General features: G+C 46.0%; 1 protein-coding gene across 8 annotated transcripts in view; it reads left to right on the top strand.

Moving 5' to 3' along the window:
* OPCML (opioid binding protein/cell adhesion molecule like) overlaps positions 1-14,657 on the top strand; it is a 1,215,017-nt gene that overhangs the window by 930,547 nt on the left and 269,813 nt on the right. The window contains exon 1 of one of the 8 annotated variants that reach the window (XM_089314676.1): positions 440-556. The exons of the other annotated variants lie outside the window; for them this stretch is intronic. The gene's annotated coding sequence lies outside the window, so the exon portion shown is untranslated. Of the gene's footprint in view, positions 1-439; positions 557-14,657 lie in introns of those variants that run through there. 8 annotated transcript variants of the gene reach the window in all.

Genomic DNA, 14,657 nt, shown 5'->3' with positions numbered 1-14,657 from the left:
GCCTCTCTGTCGCTCCCCCTCTTCGTGGAGGAATGACACAGGACCCTGCGCTGTTCTTTTGTCTGCTCGGCCCTTCCCGGGTTTGCTGCTGGTTCTTCCCGGGTTGGCTACCATCCCTTCCACCTCCGTGGAAGGGCGGTTCCCCCTGCCACTTTCCCCACTTCCGCGGGGGAGCGGCACACCGCCGGCCGGCTCTCTCGGGGGCTTCACAGGTGTTCCTTCAGATGTTCCCCTTAGATGTTCCTGGTGCATGCCATCTCTCTCCTCCTTTATAGTCCTCCTCCGCCAATCCCAACTCGGCTGCCCACACGCCCAGTACGCTGCTCTCCTCCAATCAGGAGCAGCTCCTGCAGCTTGTCAAGTTGGTGAGAGGCAGCTGGGTAGAAGCTGTTTACTCCTCTCCCAGCGCCATATTGTGGGAGAGCAGATGCATAGAATAAGTCTTAATTCCAGTAACTTAGTCTAGTCCGAGTTGCTCCCCACACTCTCCAGCTATCTCTTTGTTCTGACACTAACATTTCTCTTTTGGATTTACAAAAAGAAAATATCTTCATAGGTGAGTATGATATCTGGAGGAGAATGTTAATATCCACTTCTTTTGTCATTACTTAGATTCCTTTAAGGCATGACATCCTGTCTTGTTTATTATCTAGTTTTGTCAGAGTTCGTCTGCATTATCTAAACACTGTGAAGAAAGCTCTTCCCCCATACTGCCAATGTATTTTCAATATAGATCTTCCCAATAGTGGTCAGCTGGGAAAAGGTGGGGTGTGAGTAGCACAGATAAGGAGTGCTTCAGACTGAATTGCCAGCTAGCACTGGACAGCAGGTGCGGGGCAAGGAAGGGCTGAGACCAAGTGGAGCACTGCAGAGTTGCAGATACCACCACACTTCCGGCTCTTGCTGTCTAGTTGTTATTCAGTTTTTGTCCCCAACTCTGCTTTTGGGAAAAATTCAAGATTGCTGTTTTGACAGGTCATCGCAAGGTGAAAAAGTATGGGTGGAAAATGTCTCCCCACGGAGTCCTGAGTGGTTACTGATAAGCGTTTCTTCCTGTCACGAGAACAGTTCCCGAGTTCCACTTCCAAAGCAGAGTGTGCCTTCCCTAAATTCTGGGGAAGCCCTCTCCCCTCTTACCTCCCGCAGAGCACAGAGGGAGCTAACTAACCTGGGCTTCCTTGACGAGCTACCTGCTTCTCCGTGTTTACCAGCAGCAGCACCTAGAACTCTTGTTCAGGATCTTGATTCTTACTGCTGATAAAAGCATTCTCACATGTTTTTATCTCTGGATAGTGAGGACAATTGCTGAGATGTTTTCTGACATGGAATGCGGGGTACTGTTCCACCCAACCCCGCATCTCTCTTTGGTCTGTCATCCCCTTACTTGCACTGGTTTTTCACCAACACCATCACCATCACCACCATCTTCATTCCATGTTTCATTTGGTACTGCTCATGAACATCAGTTTTGCTCATCGCCTGTGTTTGACTATTACCTGTTCACAGGGCCAGGATGGATGGTGCTGCTCTTCAAGGAAGGGTGCCAAACACCAAGCATCTTACGTAAATTGTGCCATTTTAGGTTAATAACATTAACCTTCTTGGTGCTAGAATACATGATTTAGAAGTATTGACAGGACAAACAATAATTATTATTTTTTTTTATCTTCTAAGTTTTGACAAGTAAAGGCCTAGGAAGGTCAAAGTCTCTTATTTCTTGGAGGAGCAAAATCTGAAACCTCCAAAATATCCAATTCTCTGTGTCTGTCCACCGTGGCATGACACTAATAATGGACGTCTCGGCCAGGGTTTCCAATCAGTGTATTTCATCCTAAGAGTGAACAAACAAGAGGGACAGCAAGCTAAGGCAGGAACTAGTGAAGAATCAAGCTAAGGAATGGAGTAGACGCAGATCAGGCCACAGTGAGCGAGGCAATGGTGGAATAGTCTTAGTGATTTGGAAACAGTTTTCACTCTCCTAATTACCTCCTGATGATGGCAGAAAAAAACAACATGGCGGTCCAGCTGAGCTCCACAGGTTGGGTGGAGTGACTTTGGAGCTACACTGAAGTAATAAACGTGTTATAAGCAGCCTCTGCTTTCTAGGGAGCTGCTCGCAGACAGCGAGGTAGGGGGTGGGTGCTGGTGGTACCTAGTTTAAGTCTCTTCTTTCCAAGACCTCTCCCTCCTTAATGAGGGGAGCAAATGGGTGTTCGTGAATTCTTTCGATTGGATGGTTACAGAAACCCAAATGCACCGGTTGTCTCCCTTACGTATTACTGCCCTGATTCTGCAGTGCACAAGATGAATAATTTACCAAAAAGCACATGTAACTATCTCTTTATTATTCATTATAATGAACTGAGACAGAAGTAATTCTCCACTCTGCTGGAATCCCCTAGGGCTTTAACTTAACCAGACTCTGCTTTGCTTTCCCATAGTTAATTTGAGTAGAAAGAGACCCTTCTCTCCGGACACGTGGCCTAACTAGGACTTGTGACAGCTGAGGTGTGGAGGGATAAGGAGAATGAGGCACCAAGGACGGACTGATGGCAAGGGCAACGCGAGGTCAGCTTTTAAGAGCTCCCACCGCAGATCTGTTGGGTGCCGCATAATGAACTGTTGCAGAGGAATTGTCAAAGAATAATGGGAATTGGTAGTCAACGTGTTCTCAGGAAGTGCATAATTATTTCCAATATTCACCCAAGTAGAACACAATTATGGTAGTACATCTGCTTTGAAGTATTAACTCAATTATACCTTTTCAACCGATTTGAAGATTTATTCTTTCTCTTTTTTTTCTTTCTCTTTCCATCCCTCCTTTTGTCTTTTTTCCCTCAATTTATGTACTTATTTAATACAGGTCCACAATAAGACAACTTCCCCCTTTCTCCTTTTGTTGAAAAATCGGGTTTTCAACACAGCTTCTCAATAACAAGTGTCCACTCTGCTTCTGACCCAGGCTCCTGGCCCAGCCCCGGCCATGGCAACCACTTAGGCAGTGACCAGAAGGACAAGACCTCTCTCTCTCTCTCTCTCTCTCTCTGCCTTTCCCCCTCTTTCTGCTTGTCAAATACGTGAATTAATAAATCTTTAATACCAAGTGTCCTGATGGTTCCAGCCGTGGTGTTTTGCACCTGTGTTCTGAGTGCTATCCTGTGCATGTCTCTGCCCTTGCTCAGCATGTGAGAAGAGGAGGCAGGTTAGGAAGTTTCAGGGTGCTTTCAAATCAGGCTTTCTGCTCTTTGGGTGCCCTCAGAGCAATCCAGAGAGTCTCAGGAGCTAAGAATACTTTCTTCCTCCCGGATTGGCACCCTGTGGTGCAGAACTCCAGGTGACATAAATTAAAAGCAGCACCTCTCCAGGCCTGGACTGGAAACATTTGCACAAGTTAACCCTATGACTTTTTTTACCCCCAGGGCATTTCCCTTTCTGGGTCTTTCTTGGCCCAAGGAAAGAGTTTTTCCTTCCATTTTTTTTTTTTAAGGGGAGATAGTTCACATAATCTGTATAAAACAAGCCACTATTCTGGAAACGATGGTTAGCTTATTAAAAATATATAACATATATTTTTAAACAGGCTGAGAGTTGACTTTCTACAGGCAAAGTGCTCGCGTGAGTGGTAAAAACTTCGTCTCCCAATCCCTTCTCCTCCATCTGTCTCTGTCCATCTGTCTAAGGCAGGGTGGGGGGTTTATTTTTAAAACTCAAATAAGTTCTAGTTCAGATGTGTATTGTGTTCAGGATGGTGCAGGACAATTCAAGCAAACTTCCTGACTAGTCGGACTCGTATTAAGGTGCAATCATTTGTACACACACAATCTCTGTTTTCTAAACGTGAGTCAATGTAGCTTATGGATAGTGACCAAAACGCTGAGTGTTGTGCTTAATTTTCTCAACATTATAGTTGATGGATGTATAGATGGACAGACACACCCTAAGGCAAAGCCAAAATCATTAGAACATTTAGAGTATTATTAATTTTTACTTTTGCATTAATACAGAAATATATCTGTAAACAATTTTGACATTACCATGATCCTGATCTTTGATAGCAGAATTAAGGATTGTAGAATATTTATAATAATTTATGATTTTTAAAATATATTTTCCATTTTATAAATAAAAACATCTAATGTTCAGAAAGGATTAGAAGCTTAGTCATGTGACAATCTGTGCTTGGAACCCATTTGCTTCTTACTAAAATATTTATTCTCTTAATGCTTGAGCTATACAGAAACTGAAAACTAACAATTTTAGTGTATATTTTGGATTCATGAATACATTGGTCCTTTTGCAGTTCTGAACAAGTTTCACCTGAGCCAGACATGGGTGGGGAGTTGTTTATGGGCAGTTCTGGGGAAAGAAGAATGACCTCCACAGCTTCGTCTATCGTTGGGATTCCGCCATCCTGTACATTATATGCAAGCAGGTATTTGTAGGGAAATCTGAGGGCTGTAATTCCTGCACTGCCAGCGCCTTTGCTCCCAGGATAGTCATGCGGGGAGCCTGTGGCTGACTCGCACCATTCTTCAAAAAGATATCAAGCTCCCTAGACTCTCTGCTTTTAATTTAAAATTTTAATTTATACTTTTCCATGGATGATACTGAGACAGACATGGCCGTGAGTAAATATGTCAGGAAAATCTATTGAGTGGAATTAAAGTGGTGTGGGCTTGGGAAACATTTTAATTTCATCTTGCTCACTTCTTTGCCAAGTGTAATGAACAAATGGGAAGGCTGAGTTTTAAAGCTGTTCAGCTTGTGGAGGAAGGTGGCAGCCCGGTGACAGATAAATACCGCGCACTGCTCTGGGTGGCTTCCTACGCCATCCCTGCCCGGCCACGGGGTAGCTCCTGAAACCACCGCCGGTGACAAGGAAGCAGATGTGCGAGCTCCGGCCCTCACTGCCCTCTTCAACACCACGTGGAGCTGTGCGCTGGAGGCAAGGACCAGAGAGGCACGGAAAATAGGGCTGGATGTTGGGAGAGCAGACCTTGATCACGCAGCTGGAAGCACTTTTCTCCTGCAAAGGGCTCACTGCTTCTGGAATGGCTTTGCCTTGTGTTGTGGCACCTCTGTTTCTGTCAGTCTCCTTGGAAGCAGGTGGACTAGAGAGAAATGACAAAGCCAAGGCTGACGCAAGGGGTGACCAGGCACCAGGGCCTTACGCAGGGCATTATTTTGCAAACAAAACCCTTGTTAAAACATGTGTGTTATCCTTCTTCTGTCCTAAGATGCAAGCTCATCACTGACTCAGGAAGGCTGCTTCACCTGCTAACAGTGTCTCTTCGTGTTGGGCAAGGGACCCTCATAATAACTGCCACTGTTCCATGGGGTCCTCCTGCAGTATCTGGACATCCAGTTCTCCTCCAGAAATGGAACAAATTTCTGTCATTCACCTGTGATCCTGGCTCTCTCCCGAGACTCCATCCCTCTCGTCCTCACCAAGCCCCGGCACCATTTGCCTCCGACTTCAGTAGTGTCTCGATGCTTCTCTTAGACAGAGGTTTCTCCTAGTCACACAGTGGAGCGTCTCGAGACAAGAACAGCCCTGCAGCAGCTGCTGGGGCCTGTGGGCCAGCTGAATTTTCTTTCAGGTGTGCACAATTGTATTGATTGATCTCCCAATTATGTATTTTTAGAAATAACTGCATTTTGCCGACCACAGGCTATCAATCTAGAAACCAGTCCATCAACCACTGTGTCAGCACACTGTGAAAGAGGCCTTATAAAAATACAAAGTTAAAGTTGTTTCAGTAGCTTTAGCCAAAAAATAAATAAATAAATAAAATAAAATATAAACCTCAGAGGGAGATGAAACCCTGCTGAGGAACCTACATAGATTGAGTACAGAACACTCCTGAAGAGTTAGACGTTTTTGAAAACCAGAAAATGTTTTTAGCAGTGCACCAGTCTATAGGCAGACGAGAAAAAACACTACCTCAATTAGCTACATAATGCCACAAATGTAAATCTAATGTTTTCTAGCCTATTACCTACCAGGATAAACCTAACCTAAAACTAGATTGAAACAGTGCATTGTAAAAATTCACTCTTTGGGGGCTAGCTCTGTGGCGCAGTAGGTTAATCCTCTGCCTGTGGCACCAGCATCTCATATGGGTGCCAGTTCTAGTCCTGGCTGCTCCTCTTCCAATCCATTCTATCCTACGGTGTGGGAAAGCAGTGGAAGAAGGCCCAAGCACTTGGGTCGCTGCACCTGCATGGGAGACTTGAGAGAAGTTCCTGGCTCCTGGCTTCGGACTGGCCCAGCCCCAGCCATTGTGGTCATTTGGGGAAGTCAACCAGTGGATGGAAGACCTTTCTGTCTGTCTCTCCCTTTCACTGTGTGTAACTCTACCTCTCAAATAAATAGCTAAAAATTTTTTTTAAAAATTCCACTCTTTTTACATTGGAAAAGGCGGTTAGAAAAGGCTTCAGAACTCCTTGGAAAATGATAAGGAAATGGGTTCAGGATCACTTGATTAGATTCGTAGCACTCCCAGGTCAGCACTCCCAGACTTGTTTCTCCCAAAAAAGGTACTAGAGTTTCTGACAGCAGTAACAGAGCAGCATCTGTTCAAGGATTGTTTTCTATTTGCTAGGTGCGTTTATGTCTCTTAGATATGCGTTACTTCCCTCAGTCCTCACAATAAATGCCATCCATTCTGTGTTGTAAAAATACCTGTCCCACTTCACTGATGGAGAAATGGAGGCTCCAAGAAGTTAGACAATGCCGGCACCATGGCTCAATAGGCTAATCCTCCGCCTTGCGGCACCAGCACACCGCATTCTAGTCCCGGTCGGGGCGCCGGATTCTGTCCCGGTTGCCCCTCTTCCAGGCCAGCTCTCTGCTGTGGCCCGGGAAGGCAGTGGAGGATGGCCCAAGTGTTTGGGACCTGCACCCCATGGGAGACCAGGAGAAGCACCTGGCTCCTGGCTTCGGATCAGCGCGGTGCTCTGGCTGCAGCGCGCCTGCCGTGGCAGCCATTGGAGGGTGAACCAACGGCAAAGGAAGACCTTTCTCTCTGTCTCTCTCTCTCTGTCCACTCTGCCTGTCAAAAAAAAAAAAGTTAGGCAAAATGCTTGTCTTAGAGTCCTCTGTTAGTCAGCAGCAAAGCCCTACTCTATCTGATACCAAGTGCTCTCCTTAGCACAATATACTTTCTCTATAACACTCAATTTATGCATGCCATCAAAACCCATGAAAACTCTCGGCTCCCAACATCATCGCTGATATTGTTAAGATCCACTTAGATGACCCCTCTGGTCCACGTCTTGACTCCCTTGTGCACAGGGATTCCCAGTGCAAATCAATGCATGTTTCCTCTTTGGGTCTTGTAGGGTCTTTCATTTCAGGTCATGTGGTCAAGGATCTCATTAGGAATTCTAGCACATTGTGCCCACTATGTACTCTCTGTCCATGGACCACTGCCATTTCCACTCACCTTTCTCAGCAGTTTTCGGTGTCTTAAATCCTGAACTGCTTTTCTGTTGCTTACTTGGCATTCCCCAACTGGATAGACTCAGTTCCCCACATTCTCTAGGTTGGCAGCTGAGTGTTACTGGAGGCTAACCTCAAAGCTGGCAGAATCTAGATACTATAAGTTCTTGATCATCAACCACAGCTGGACCTCAGTGCAGCCTATGAATACCTGTATAGTTCCCTAGCAATGTTGCTCTTATTTTCCACAACAGTTATTTCATTTTTTTCCTGCATCCGCCAGCCTCTGTCTCCTGTTCTCCTGTTTATCTTCAACCAATAACTTTGCCATTTGCTTTGGAGAAAATAGAGACCATCACTTAATTGCAGCCTTGCTTTCCACTGGCTGCACAGACTACTCCTGTGTTTCCATTATATTTTTCTTCTCTAATGATCCAGTAGATGAAACATCCTTCCTGCACGTGCTTCAGATCCAGTGCTTAATCCCCTTTGCTGTAACTCCGTTACTTGAGTTATCCCCTATCTCCGCGCTGCCACTTGCTCCCAGTGGATAGGGTCATTCTCATCGTTATGTATACTCATCTACTGGAATGCAAGAAAACCAGGTACTTGTCTCATTCACAGTTACATCCCTACTGCCTAAAGTCAGTCCAATAAAATTGCATTCTGTTCCCAGTTTCCAGTGTATCAGTGTAACTACAGAGCTTGCTAGAAATGCCGAATCGTGGGTGGCTTCCCACCCCTGGTGAATTCATAAGATGCACAGGTGATTTGTGGACTCATGAAAATGTGAAAGGCCCTGGCACCCAGTAGGCATTCAGCAAATGTTTGCAAAAGGAATTAATTAGTGCAACTGTTTCCAGTGTCAGCACAAACAAGCAAAAACAAGGAAAGCCTTTGGAGAACTCTCACTCCTCTGGCTGTATGTCTCTTCTTCCCCTTTGCTGCCGAAGTACAGTATCATTAATGCCTCACTCCCAGTCACAGGCCAACCCTTCCTTCACTCTGGTCCCCCCTTCCTCGGGCTGCAGACCCTCTTGTCCTATGGCGGTAGCCTCGTGCCACTGGCCCTGATATAATGGATTCTGCAGAGAAAGTCTACCATGCTTTCATAAGAAGCTTACACTGGATCATGGCTTCCTCTCCCTGAACCTGTACAGGGATTCCCCATTGCACCTGAAATAAAAAGCAAATCTTTGCTAGCGATGTGCACCTCTCAGCTTCTGGGGACTGGAACTTACTCTCCTTCCCTTCATCCACTTGGCTTGGGCCACTGTGGTGCTCATTACTTCCTTTTCTGAGTCCACCTCCAGCCCAGGGCCTGCGCCCCTGCCCAACCCTCAGTTTAAAATGTCGTATATACCCAACGCTGTGGCTGGTGCTCCTTCTGAGTTTGCTCTTCAGGGAAGCCTGTCTCTAGACTGCACATCTGAACAGGTAGCCTACGCTGCCTCCAGGCATCACCATCCCAGGGGTCATCTCAGTTCAGTTTGTCATTTATTGTGAATATCCTGTTACTGTGTCTATTGCATGTTGCTGCTGCCTGGCTGTAGTTTCTATGGGGGTGGTAACTCTCTACCCAACATCCCATCCTTCAAGTCTCACAGAGGGTCTGCCACTTAGTAGGTGATTAATAAATATTTGTTAAAAGGCTAGGTGAACTTATCATTGTTATTGTATCCATGAATATGATATGGTGTTTTTAAAAATTTTTTAAAGATTTATTTATTTATTTGAAAGGCAGAGGCAGAGGCAGAGAGAGAGAGAGAGAGAGAGAGAGAGAGAGAGGGAGGTCTTCCATCTGCTGGTTCACTCCCTAGTTGGCTGCATCAGCTAGAGCTATGCTGATTCAAAGCCAGGAGCCAGGAGCTTCTTCTTGGTCTCCCACGTGGGTGCAGGGCCTCAAGGACTTGGGCCATCTTCCACTGCTTTTCCAGGCCATAGCAGAGAGCTAGACTGGAAGTGGAGCAGCTGGGACCCAAACCAGCACCCATTTGGGATGCCAGCATTGCAGGCAATGGCCTTACCTGCTATGCCACAGTGCCGGCACTGGTAGGGTATCTTTTAAAATATATAGGGTTCTTATTTTTGACACATTATACTTGTACATATTTATTTCAGTGCTTGTATGCAATGTTTAATGATCGGATGAGGATATTTGGAATATCTATCACTTCAAGTATTTATCATTTCATTGTGTTCAAAATCCTTTATAGTGGCTATTTTTTTAAAGATTTATTTATTTGTTTGAAAGTCAGAGTTACACAGAGAGAGAAGGAGAGGCAGAGAGAGAGAGGTCTTCCATCCGCTGGTTCACTCCCCAAATGGCCGCAACGGCCGGAGCTGCACTGATCCAAAGCCAGGAGCCAGGAGCTTCTTCCGGATCTCCCACATGGGTGCAGGGGCCCAAGGACTTGGGCCATCTTCTACTGCTTTCCTCTAGCAGAGAGCTGGATAGGAAGTGGAACGGCCAAGCCTTGAACCGGCGCCCATATGGGATACTGGCACTGCAAGCGGTGGCTTTACCCTCTACGCCACAGCGCCAGCCCCAGCTATTTTAAAATAAACAATTAGTTGTTCCTATCCTAGTGACTGTCTCGGGCCAGGGAGCATTACAAGTCATCACTCTTGTCCAGGTGCGCCCCTGCACTAATTCACCATCCTCAGCGAGAGAGTCTCTTTAAGGCCCTTGCATTCTATCTTAGGCCTCAGACGGTGAGGACCTTGGAGGCAGGCACTGAGATGGTTTCTGCTGTTATTGTTACGTGAGCTTCCATCTGTCTCCCCGGAGAACCTAACACCTTGCTCCCCCACCCCCCAACATTGCACAGATTTACAGGGCAGTTAGAAGGCTGGGAAGAAGCCAGGGCCACGATTCATTATTTTGTTCAGAGTGTTCTCCTGCCTCTCTGCCTCCCCTTTCTTTGTGTAATTGCATTTTGCTACCCTATGCTTTACCTCTGTTACCAAGATAGACATTCTCCTCCTCTCTCCTCCCGCAGCCATGCAGTTTAACCCCTCTTTTGTAGTTGTAAGCAATTTCCACCTCTTCGTGGAGCCATCTTTCCACGTAAATCACTCTTCATTTTCCTTCCTTGCGTCAGATACTGTGTTGTGAACTGCCTTCAGCCCACTGCCTCCCTCGGGCTGTGCGGCTGGTGCAGTTGCTCTTTGCATTCAGGTAGAGCCCTCCCTGTGCCCACGTCAGGACCCAGTGAGCTCTGTCCTGATGGACTCATACATCATCGGTCATGGCTGAAACCACAGTGCATCATCGCCCTGACGACGGTTTTCTGCCCCAAGTGACTTTGCTTTCAGGACACCTGGCACCTTCCTGGTGTGCTTCAAAGACTCTGTTTCCTGCCAGGCTTCACCTTGCATGCATTTGTGTATGCTTTCTCTGGATAAAACCTCTCTCCCCTGCTCACACACAGACACACACCCTCTCTGTGCCTTACTGTGATGCCTCCACTCCAGCTGTTGTTAGAGTGGCAAGGGCATTTAAAGATAATTCCAGTGCAAAAAATTTTTGAAATCTTGCATACAGAGGTCTTCAAAAAATTCATGGAAAATGCACATTATAAAGTAATTGTGTGTTTTTTGCACCAAAATAAACTTATCTTTTGGCTCCATTTTTTCTTATAAAGATTTATTTACTTGAAGGGCAGAGTAGGGCAGGTGCTGTGGCATAGCAGGTAAAGCAGCTGCCTGCAGTGCCATCATCCTATATGGGTGCTGGTTCGAGTCCCAACTGCTCCACTTCCTATCCAGCTCTCTGCTGTGGCCTGGGAAAGCAGAAGATGGCTCAAGTCATTGGGCCCCTCACCCACATGGGAGACATGGAAGAAACTCCTGGCTCATGGTTTTGGAGCAGCGGAGCTCTGGCCATTGTGACCAATTTGGGAGTAAACCAGCAGATGGAAGACCTCTCTCTCTCTGCCTCTCCTTCTCTCTTTGTGTATTTCTGACTTTCAAATAAATATATTTTTTTTAAAAAAAGGCGGAGTGGGCCGGCGCCATGGCTCAATAGGTTAATCTTCCGCCTGTGGCGCCGACCCGCCGGGTTCTAGTCCCAGTCAGGGCGCCGGATTCTGTCCTGGTTGCCCCTCTTCCAGGCCAGCCCTCTGCTATGGCCAGGGAGTGCAGTGGGGGATGGCCCAAGTGCTTGGGCCCTACACCCCATGGGAGACCAGGAGAAGCACCTGACTCCTGGCTTCGGATCAGCGCGGTGCTCTGGCTGCAGCACGCCGGCCATGGCGGCCATTGGAGGGTGAACCAATGGCAAAGGAAGACTTTTCTCTCTGTCTCTCTCTCTCACTGTCCACTCTGCCTGTCAAAAAAAAAAAAAAAAAAAAGGTGGAATGACAGAGAAAGAGACAGGTAGAGAAAAGGGATCTTCCGTCTGCTGGTTCATTCCTCAAAGGTTGTGACAGCCAAGTCTGGCCAAGCCAAAAAAGTCAGGATCCAGGAACTCCATATGGGTTTCCCACATGGATCACAGGGGCGCAGGCGCTGGTGTCATCTTCCACTGCCTTCCCAGGGAATCAGAACGGAAGCAGAGTACCTGGGACTCAAACTGGCATTGCAAGATGGGATGATGGTGTCATAGAGGGCGACTTAACCTACTGTGCCACAACACCGGGCCCTGACTGCATTTCCCCGTGTGCTTTCTGAAGTCCCCATGAAAGGCAGACCGTTGCACTACTGAATGCTTTTGTGCTGTGCCCTCTCCAAGCAGCCCTCACACCTCACTATTCTGTGAGTCTCTCATATATATTCTCAACCAATATCTTATCAGCAAATATTAGCTCTAGCAGAGTTATTGCTCCGATTGAATTTCTGACTATCTGAATCATAAAGTTTCCTCTTACATAATTTAGGGTCTTTGTGGATGCTCTCAAGTTGGCTCCATTTGTAACTTAGGAAATAACTGAGTGGTGAATGCCTCCCAGGAGAACAGCTTTTGCAATTTAGAGTACCTTGGGAGTTGGTCTAAAAATATTTCATTTTGGCTTCCCTGTTTGCCTTCCCTTTAAGAAATTCATTCATTATTGCTCCGTGGGTTCTGAAAGCAAGATCTTCTTCCTCCCACTCTTAGAACTGGCATTCTAAATACATTTTTATGTATTATACCAACTAATACAGTAAGGTGTGTTACAATAAGTCTCTTCTTAAAGAAGTTTGGCTAACTCTCAATTTATTTTAAGATGTGCAAATGCAAAAACAAATGAAAGCACTAAACCCAGATAATACTGAGGGGTGTATTAAAAAGGAAATTTGGAGAAATGTCTTTTGGGGCTTTAACATGCATTGCTCATCTTCAACAGAGTTTTTTAAATTAAGGACTCTCTAGAAAACACTTTAAAATCAGGGGCTAAGGATGGGAAGAGAGAGATTCATTTTTACCAATTTCCAGTGTAACAGTATTTTTTGAGAGAGAGAGAGAGCAAGCGAGCTGTGGATTCACTCCCTAAACTGGGTCAGGCCGAAGCCAAGAGCCCAAAGCTTCTTCCAGGTCTCCCATGTGGGTAGAAGGAGCCCAGACACTTGGGGCATCTTCTGCTACTTCTCCCAGGCCATTAGCAGGGATCTGGATCAGAAGCAGAGCAGCTAAGACACGAGCTATTGTCCATTTGGAATGCATCCATTGCATGTGACAGTTTGACCTGCTGTGCCACAACGCCAGCCTGATAAGAGTATTTTAAAACAATTTGTATCGCACAACAAAAACTACGTATGAATTCTTGAAGGTTATATTCTTAAGTGACACTAAATTCTGGAAATACGAATTGTGCACATACGCAGTCAATAAGATTTAAATTGGCAACATTCTTTCAATGGAACAGGTGATGTATTAGAACGAAATTCCAAGCGGCAATGAAGACATGGTGCTGACTGCCACGAGCCATGCTGTTAGATTCAGCTTGTGCCATTGGAAGGCTTGGCTGTCCTTCCACACTGGCTCATCCCAGCGACTGACAGCCTGGTGTCATTCAGCCGTCAAGGGCAGCTGTATGTGACTGACAGAGCCAGTCACCTCTGTGGTTTTCTTTGTAGCCTGAGACAATGAAAGGGGTCCCTCTACACCTCCTTGTGGTGATAGACCCAAATGGCAATCTGAAAGCTTTTGTAGAATCGCGGTCATACCATATCCAGAAAATGCATGTGTTACATTTTACCGGTTATAGTGGAAATGAAAGCACTAGTTTGGAAAATACACATAGCAATAGCAAACCTTGGGCCTTGTGTGTCCTTGTGTGGATGCATAGTCTATATAGTGCTCGCTCTCTCTCTCTCTCTCCCCCCTCTAAGGTCCTTTTCTTCACCTTATTGAAGTATTTTCGATCCCAGGTTGAAAAACTTGTTCTAACATCTTTTTTTTTTTTAAAGCTTTATTTATTTATTTGAAAGGCAGAGTTACAGAGAGGCAGAGGCAGAGGCAGAGGGAGAGAGAGAGAGAGAGAGAGGTCTTCTATCTACTGGTTCACTCCCCAAATGGCCGCAATGGTTGGAGCTGGGTTCATCCGAAGTCAGGAGCCAGGAGCTTCTTCCAGGTCTTGCGCTTGGGTGCAGGGGCCCAAGCACTTGAGCCATCTTCTATTGCTTTCCCAGGCCAGAGCAGAGAGCTGGATTGAAAGTGGAGCAGCGGGGATTCAAACCGGCACCCATATGGAATGCCAGCACTGCAGACTGCAGCTTTACCCTGTACACCACAGCACTAGCCCCTGTTCTGACATCTTTTAAGCATTCCAAATAGGTATTGACCAGCAGTTTGTTACCAAGGTGGATTGTATGTAGTGCTGTTGAGACAGAGTGCCACTGACAGGATTCCTAGCCAAGTGGTGTTTGCTATCTAGAAGACAAGGGTATAAATAATCACATCCGGTAGTGTGCATTCTATGAGGAAGCTGAGGACCTATGCGGCTAATACCACATTACAAAGAGAATGGAGGTTTACAATGATGAGTCTGCATTGGAGGTTAAACTACATTTGTTGCAGTGTGTGCCTTATTTTAGATACTATCTCCAAAAGAAAGGTGGAACTACAAAGGCATGTTCTAGCTAACTCTCAGTTTCCCCACTTCTTTCCAGCACTTTGAATATTAGCATCTATAAAGTTATCACCATTTGCTAGTGTGGTTTGTAAGATGGGTTCTCCAGCTAGCCGGATTATAGAAATGTGCCTGCAGCTCTCTGTACATGTTATGTGAGA

This window comes from Oryctolagus cuniculus, chromosome 1 (assembly GCF_051225735.1).
Source record: "Oryctolagus cuniculus isolate XC-2025 breed Fujian yellow rabbit chromosome 1, ASM5122573v1, whole genome shotgun sequence".
NCBI classification, from domain to species: domain Eukaryota; kingdom Metazoa; phylum Chordata; class Mammalia; order Lagomorpha; family Leporidae; genus Oryctolagus; species Oryctolagus cuniculus.
Note: the sequence above shows the minus strand (reverse complement) of the source record. Positions and strands in the feature narration are given on the sequence as shown.